Source organism: Urocampus carinirostris, chromosome 9 (genome assembly GCF_059441175.1).
Source record: "Urocampus carinirostris isolate Australia breed hairy pipefish chromosome 9, RoL_Ucar_1.0, whole genome shotgun sequence".
Classification (NCBI taxonomy): domain Eukaryota; kingdom Metazoa; phylum Chordata; class Actinopteri; order Syngnathiformes; family Syngnathidae; genus Urocampus; species Urocampus carinirostris.
In genome coordinates, this window is record NC_142357.1 from 21274641 (window position 1) to 21284057 (window position 9417).

The window sequence follows — 9417 nt, forward strand, 5'->3', positions numbered from 1 at the left end:
AGCTCAACTGAAATGCCTGAAGAGCAGAAGAAGAAATCAAGAAGCAAGCAATGAGAGAAGGGAAAATCAAGTAAATACCTGAGTGGGTCAGTTTATTATTTGAAAGCCGGGAGAAAAAACATCAAAAAGCACTTGTTATTTTAGCTTTGGTTGCAGATCAAATCATTCGAATATTTTTTTAGATGACAGTAAATCTTAAAGGAACAGTGTGCATTATTTAGCCTCTCCTAATGGTAAAAATACTTCAAGAAAACAATTTAGATTTAAAAATAAGCAAAATACAAGGTTTGTCATTCAAATTTGCATTTTCGTATTTGGTAGTTTGTATTCTCCCTTGTGCTTTTTTACATGCATTTCAGTTGCACAGCACAATGCAGTGTTTTGAGTGGTTGAATAGTACGCAGTGTTCCTTTCAAAATAAAAACACCATCTATTTGTTTTCAGGTTGTAAATGGGAAACATTAAAATTTAATGAGTGAATCTTCTTTGCAAAAACAATAATATATGACCCTGATTGCCCGGAGTTTTTCAGTGTTATCATTTACTTCTTTTTAAACTCTTACATTAATCATAACCTGTTTGCTAATAATAATATTGGCAGTCGGCCAGAATGGATCCTTGTATTGTGAGTAAGAAAATGTCACCCTAATAATGATGATAATAATGGTTTAAAAAACAAGCTACTGAACCAGATGACCTCGTTTCCTTCAGTTTGTCGCTGCGGGTAGCAATATGACGTCCATCAATCGTCCCTAGACTGCATTTACCATGAAATGTTTTTCTTCTTTTTCACTCCCCCTCCTCCTTCCCCATTTCTCTTCCACTCTGGCCAGCTTTGCGTCGTCTGCTCCAAGCAGGAGGCGCCAGGTTTCCCCCTGGGGTGCCTTGAGGACCCCGCAAATGCACCCTAATGTAATACAACTCTACACATATACAAGAACCTTCACCGCCGTGCGGGCCTTCATCCGCAAACTCTTTGTGATGGACAGCTACAGTGGCTGATGAACAAGGCTGTAAAGCTAGGACCTTATCTTTACCGTTTGGTTGAGAATCTTTACCGTTTGGTGCCTTTTGCCTTGTGACGTCACAAAGCTATGATCTTTGATTTTTGCAACTCGGAGATGGCATAGGAGCTTGCTCTGTCCACTCCACGCAACGGCCCGGTATTGCAGTACCTCCGGGAACGGTGCATTCGCAATGATCGCAGCAAGGCTTTAGGACTAGGACCTTAGCTTTGCCTTTTGGCTGAGAGTAAGTGTTCCGGCTCCTAGGCTTTGCAGCGTATTATGAACTGACCGATAACGGATAATGGATAATGATTTATGAACAAGCTAAATAACCCTTAAAACCCCCCCCCCCCCCCCCTGATGAACACAAACGAACACCCGACTGCATTCGCGAGCTTTAAAGGGACAGTGTGTAATATTTGACCACTAGATGTCCCTATATTGTGTAGTGCAAGTCAAACGAGTAAAAAGATAATAATTATGGAGACTCATAATTACTAACCCACCCCATTTTTCTTATTTCTATTGCCCAGCATTTTGCAAAGAAAGAAAAAAATTAAAGTAAGGAAAAGGGAAAAAGAAAAAAATGGGAAAGAGTAACGAAAAAAAAACAAAGAAAAAATAAAGGAAAATAAAAAAAGAAAAGAGAGAGTGAATTAATCCCCCCCAAAAAATAGTAACCGAAAGAAAAGAAGAAGAACTGGGACAAAATTAAATAAGATTTAAAATAAAAAGAAGTAGAAGAAAAAGGAAAAGTAAGAAAAAAGAAGGAATAGCCAACAAAAAAAGAGGAAAAAAGACCGTTTTTGTTTTTTGGGGTTCCCGTAGCAGTAGATAAACATGTCCGTTCCTTGGCGGTGATTCTTAACTTATGTCAAATAAATACAAATTTCTCCACCTAAAACACTCCACATTCATATGATAGTTCGTGTATTTTTACTTATTATCCAATTTAATGATGATTCAAATGAAGTTTATTAACCAGTATGTCTCTTTAAATTTTAATAATTTGAAAACAAACAAAGAACACAGGCTTATAAGGCCAATCTCCAATCACGACCAAGTACATTTTGTCAATTTATCATAACTTTATCTCGATCTTATTATTCTTTTTTTAAGTCTTTACTACGTGTTTTCCTGGCGCCTGTGATGTCTACGCTCGTTGTAAACAATGTTTACGACGCTGTGATCAATGGAAATCAAGAGTATTTTAATTTTATTTCTAAATGTACAATTATTTGCGTAATTAGAAAGCAGCAAATGATACCATTTTTAAATGAGAAATTAATTTATTTCAACTCCCAAGTAATGCAAAAAATGATTCTATCCACACTTTAAAAACAGTTGAATCAAACAAAGTCCTGTATGGACTGTTCTGTCACTCCAGTTAATTTGATTCAACCTCCTTGCGTTATTATGAAGGAAATAGAAAAACCAACACCACAAATTTTTACTTTTATTTACTTACGTTGTTTTGCAAAAATAACAGCTTAGGTCGTAGCCTGAAATTTGTTATAGTCTTTTTATCTGTTTTTTTTTAATATTTGCTACATAATAATCATCTTGTTGCAAACAACGTTTATTACGTTTTGATCAATGATAATAAAGACAATTCTAATTTCAATATTAGAAATAACTCCCTAATCTGGTTACTTTTATTATAAGTTTGGTTGCTCATTTTCAAATTCCCACCAATAGTTTTGTGTTGAATTGAGCAAAAAAATACGTTTTTTTTTTAAATAAAACGACATCAATTTGTTTAAGGTATGAGAAAAATATGTCTTGCTGAAAAAAGATGGGTATTTTTTTTCTGGAAACCCCATAAAACTGCATCCAGACAGATGAATTCCACTTAACGTTTTCCATTAAAGTTATGGATTGGTCCATTTTTCTTGACCACATTTTGAGTATAGTTTTAGACTATTATTAACATGAATTCAGAAATTATAATAATAATATCTTGCCATGTAATTGTATGATTTAATAGTTTATTTGGGCGAAAGCTTTTTTCTTTTATTGTCTTTCTTTGACAGCTTTTAATCCACTTTTAATTAATTATATACTTGTAATTTAACATAATAAATTGAAACACTCATTGACAAATTTCAATGTTATGCTATATTCTGAGAAGTCTGAGTGAAATACATTTTAAATATTTGCACGAATAAAACTGTTTTTAGTGACGTCATTATTCTTGTCATGCTTTGTTCAACTGCCACTGTGAATGGGAAAAGTGTGGTTGTTACCTAATTACTATTTACTAATTTCATTCCAAATAATTCACAATATTGCAAAAAGAAGGATCAATAAATATTGATGTTAAATTTACATTTAGCTCCGCTGAAACTGTAACACGTGAATTTTGGCTCTTCTCTGAGGTGAAAAATTTCTGGCCTGAAATCTGTCACTTTATTGCTGATAAGATTGACAATGGATTCTTATTATTTTGGAAATCTATTGTACTTGCTATATATGGAGTTAAAGCCAAAAGGAACCTTTGTTGTCAATCTTATCGTCATCAGAGCGAAATTTTAAGTGAAACATGTCATGATATTCATTAAGCTTTCCCAGAACCAGAAGGCCATTAAAACAAATATTTGCAAACATTTTGGCATTTTCATGTAACTATCTGTTTCCTCGTGGCATGTTTTATTTTACAGTTTTTTTTTAAAAAAAATCTGTATTTTGATTTGTAATTGCTGTACAGTCTGGATGTATTGTAAACGCAACACTGTGATACGATGTTTCTATGGAAATGTGTCTGCGTTTGTTCAATAAAGCATTTATAGAAGTAAAACAAAAAAAATGCTATTGTGAAAAAGCACATCTATTCATCGTTGTTTTTGACGTGTCTACCCTTTTGTACATGTTCATCTTTTAAATGTGTTTTACTTGCACTGAAAGGAGAAGCCTTTCATTCTTGTTACAATTGCACAATGACTATAAAGATCATTCGTTTATTCATTCATCCACAGTTTGAGCCACAGTCGTCTGCAATTTCCCACCTGTACTTTTGTGTTATTGTCACTTGCAATCGGCTGCACTCACTCACATCAACTAATACCGTTTTATTTTCTTTCTTTTTTTTCTCCCCTGCACGGCTTGTCCTTTGTTACTGGACTTTATTGGTTCACAGCAGCACGAATTGCATCGCCTGCAGGCAACATTCATCACAAACACCTCCGTGGGCGTGTGTTTGAGAATAATCAACGTGCTTCTTCAATTTCACATCCATGATATCATGCATACTGTTGCAAAAAAAGTTCTGAACGAATATTTTTACTGAACATGTTTGGACGTTTTGTACCCCTTATAATTTTCCCCAGCAGCAAAAATGTTTTTTTTTAAAGTTATGGAATCTCCCAAATCTGTGATTACAAAGGTTTTTTGTTGTTGTTGTTTTAATTGAAATAAATGCTGAAATGAATTTAAAAGCTCTTTCTCCTTATCTTTAGGAAAATATCGTGAATGTTTGGATGCATTTCGAAGTGATAAAAGCCTGAATAGTTTTCTTTAATAAATGAAATATTTTAACGTATCTAATTAATGAATAAGTTTAAATTACATAGTATTTATAAAGGTGAAAAACGAAAGAAATTAATGTAAATAATTTATTATTATTATTATTGCTCTTTCTCCTTATTTTAAGTAAAATACTGAACGCTTTGGTGCATTTTGAGAGGGTAAAAGGCTAAATGGCGTTATTTTATGAATACAATACATTTGTCAATTTGATTAATGAATGATATTAAATTAAATAGTATTTATAGTTGATGAAAATAAAAATAATTTATTCTTATTTTTAGTTGTCTTTGCCCCTGCATTTTGAGTTAATTTTGCTTGCATAAATGTATTCCTGGGGTGTTTTTGTTACAGGAAAACGTTCCTGTTTGTTGCAAAATATTAAAATACTCACTTTTTTGGGGAACATTAAACATTTTGAAATTTTATTTAGGCTTTGTTTGCAAACAAAATCCTCACCCCCAAACGCCCACACTCAAAAATATTTTGTATGTAAGGTATTCAGGAAAAACACACCAAATATTTAGGTTGATTTACTGTTTGGTTAAAATGTATTTTATCGAGAATAGAATAGAATAGAATAGAATGAGATGAGATGAGATGAGATGAGATGAGATGAGATGAGATGAGATGAGATGAGATGAGATGAGATGAGATGAGATGAGATGAGATGAGATGAGATGAGATGAGATGAGATGAGATGAGATGAGATGAGATGAGATGAGAATAGAATAGAATAGAATAGAATAGAATAGAATAGAATAGAATAGAATAGAATGGAATAGAATAGAATAGAATAGAATAGAATTTGTTGTCAAATGAAATAAATACGTAACAAAATTAAAAAGTGTTATCCCGATGTTCTAAGAACATTTGACAGGGTTGGGTAGGGTTACTTTATCTTGATTACTTTCAATTACTTTTGGATTACTCCAATACCAAATATGCTAAAGAAACTAAATATGAATAAAATTACTAAATTTTGTGCAGGCTTGGGGAGTAACGGAATACATGGAACGGCAAAAATGATGTTGGCAAGCTGTTTGGATTTATTTTCATTTTGTTTCCGTCGCATTTTATGTTAGTTTTGCCGGAGATCAAAGAGATCAAAGCCAGGAGAGAAAGCTTACCACGTGTTGTAAGTCATAATTTAATTCATATTTAGTTTATTTTGTCTTTTATTACCACATTTGGTATTGGAGTAATCCAAAAGTAATTGAAAGTAATCAAGTTAAAGTAACCCTACCCAACCCTGCATTTATAAGACAAAATATTACAGTTTGAGATAATACATAAAGGGTAATAGTATTAAATTAAGTAGTATTAAAATACCAGGCGTGGCAAGAAGAATGATGTAAAGTAATCAAAGTAATGTAAATTACTTCAAATGTATTTTAAAAAATATTGACAGACTATTGACAGAATTTATTAAGAATTCGTTCTCTTCATGAATTATGATGTTATTGTAGGTAAATATATGAGACTAACTAACTAAAAACTAACTAACTAATTAACTAACTAACTAACAACTATATTCGTTGAGGGTAGAAAATCGTGGTCATAATATTTGACCACGAGATGTTGCTCTATCGAGTGGACGAACCAAAAAGGAGTGCTAAAAAGAAGACTACGGACACTCAAAGTGACCAATGCGTAAAATTGTTTTATTGTGTGTATTTTTGTCTAGCCTTTTTCAAAAATAAAAGGGAGGGGAAGAGGTAAAAATAAGGGAACATGAAAAGAAATTTGGAGGGGGAAAAAAGAAAAGCAAAGGTGGAAAAGGAAAAAAAGAAAGGAGAAGGAAAACAGAGGGGAAAAGCAGGGAAAGTTAGAAACAAAACAAGAAAAGGGGAAAAAAGAAAAACGTAAGAAAGATCAAATAAAGGAAATCAAACAAAAGGAAAAAGAGAAAAAGCAAGAAAAGAAGCTCAGGAGGTAGAGCGCTCGTCTCGGGATCAAGAGATCGCAGGTTCGAATCCCGGCTCCTCCGTGTTATATGTCGAAGTGTCCATGGGCAAGACACTGATTCCCTAATGCCCCCAATAAGCAGGTCGGCGCCTTGTATGGCTGCATAGCCACTATTGGTGTGTGAGTGTGTGCGTGAATGGGTACGTGTAAAGCGCTTTGGGAGATCTTCATTGACTTGAAAAGCGCTATATAAAATGCAGACCATAAAATAAAAATGTAAAAATGGAAAGAAGATAACAAGAAAAGGTAAAGAGAAAAAGCAAGAAAAATGAAATACGTTTTTTGGCGTTTGTGGCAACCCATGTCAGCAAGATGTCAGACAATCATGTCAGCTCATGTCATATATATTAAAAATTCTCCACCTCTGTTTATATGATATTTAATGTATTTTTGATTATTTAAAACGATGTCATTTTTTTCTCCAATAAATAAAGTGTTTTTTTTTTACCACTTGGAGGCACTAAATAATACACACTGCCCCTTTAAATTTAATGATGTGTTATTTTAATTAGGAGAGCTAGACGGGAGTGTGTACGTGTGTTGGGGGCTTTTACAATTTGCGTGTGAAAAGTCCCTGAAGTGCACACATTAGCACAAGTCTTCATTATCAAGATCCACAACACGAGCAACACTCGGCGTCAATTCAAAACACCTCTTTAAAGTCTCCACAGCCAAGACAGAAAAATCCCATATATCCCTAAAAAACATTCACGCGAGCTTCAATACATTGTCTTGTTTGTCATGCAGGTGAAATTGAATTTATGTTGAATTCATTTGCAGCTTTAAACATCATCATCATCCTCATCGTCTTCTTCCCCGTCCCAACAATAAGCGTCACCGGCGTTATGGATATGTTTCGGCGCAGCATGCACGCAATTGATTTTTATGCTTCCCCTGCAGCCACCTCTTGCAGCAGAGACATATCTCCATTCGCGCCCAAAGTGAAATAAGTGCGTAATAAAACGCTGATATATTAAATTTGTTTTTTTTCTTCTTCTCGTTTTCCCCCGCCCTCCCTCCTTCTACTGCTGCTCCTTCTCGCTCACAGCGCGTGTCGTGCTTTTATTATCACTCGTTTCTCATGTTTATTTAATTGAGGCCTGTCCATTGAGCTGAAATGCTATCTATCTATCTATCTATCTATCTATCTATCTATCTATCTATCTATCTATCTATCTATCTATCTATCTATCTATCTATCTATCTATCTATCTATCTATCTATCTATCGATCTACCTACTTACCTACCTACCTACCTACCTACCTACCTACCTACCTACCTACCTACCTACCTACCTACCTACCTACCTACCTACCTACCTATCTATCTATCTATCTATCTATCTATCTATCTATCTATCATCCATCCATCCATCCATCCATCCATCCAGCCAGCCAGCCAGCCATCCATCCATCCATCCATCCATCCATCCATCCATCCATCCATCCATCCATCCATCTATCTATCTATCTATCTATCTATCTATCTATCTATCTATCTATCTATCTATCTATCTATCTATCTATCTATCTATCTATCTATCTATCTATCTATCTATCTATCTATCTATCTATCTATCTATCTATCTATCTATCTATCTATCTATCTATCTATCTATCTATCTATCTATCCATCCATCCATCCATCCATCCATCCATCCATCTATCTATCTATCTATCTATCTATCTATCTATCTATCTATCTATCTATCTATCTATCTATCTATCTATCTATCTATGCACCCACTCACCCACCTACCTACCCACTAACCCATTAACCCACTACCTACATCACAAAACACAAACATTGTCTGCGGAGCTCTTTTTCATTAAAGGGACAGTGGGAAATACTTGCCCATTACATCTTACTGTATTCATGTATCGTGTAACGGAAAACGAGTGCCAAAAAGCAAAAGGTCTAATAAAAACTGCGGAGACTCAAAGTGACCAAAAAATAAAGAAATTAATTTTATGTTTTTTCCCAAGCCTTTCGTGTTTTTAGTAGGGGTTTTTTGGTGTCTTTTTTTTGTTTTGTTTTTTGGGGGATTTTTGAGGTCCCGTAGCAGCAGGATTTCGCACGATTATATCACCTTAAGTTTTGTTTATGTATACAAATATATACGTCTCGACCAAGGAGTGTTTTTTTGGATTGCAAATTTTAACAATAATTCATATATTTTTGCTTATTATTTTAATAGATTAAGTTTTTTTATTATTGGGAGGAGCTAAATTATACACACTGTCCCTTAAAATCATTGAAATAAATCCAATGTGAATGAATCGTATATTCATGTTTGGAAAAAAAACTTTTTGTAAGAGAAATACAAACTACAGATTCCTTATTTCCCCAAACAAAAATGCTAACAAGCTAGCATGTCAATCAATATCAATGTTTCTGACAATATAATTTAATTTTCAACAACAATCTGTTCGTTTCGTGTACTAAATTGTTAAATTATCTAGTAGCACTTTTATCTGATGTTAGTTTCTAAAATATTTATAATCTAATTTTATGTATAAGTGATATTTAATTGCTATATTATAATAAATGGCAAACAACCAAGCACCAGACGTCTTTTAGACGTTGGATTTTCGTTTCAATCTCCTCTGTTTGGACATGATTTTGTCTAAAAATAGATGGACTAAATTGGATCATATTCAGCCCCTCCAAAGTTAACGAAATGTATTCCCAAAATAGCCGTTTATCATATATATCTTGCATCGTGTTCTCCAAATTTTGTCCCATTATAATCTAAAAAAACGCAGGTTGTTTCAACTTTCACTTATGAACCAATTAGCCAATTAAGGGCGTCTTTTAACGTCTTTTCAACCGTTTTTTGTGGGTGGGAATGTCGTGTTCTGAGATATCGGATGTCAACATTAAAATGGTGCTCTGACAGAAAACAATCTGCTGGAGGTG

General features: G+C 33.9%; 1 pseudogene; it reads left to right on the top strand.

The window, feature by feature from the left end:
* The first annotated feature begins 1024 nt into the window (after positions 1 to 1024).
* Positions 1025 to 1197, top strand: LOC148359566 (U2 spliceosomal RNA; annotated as a pseudogene).
* Positions 1198 to 9417: the final 8220 nt, after the last annotated feature.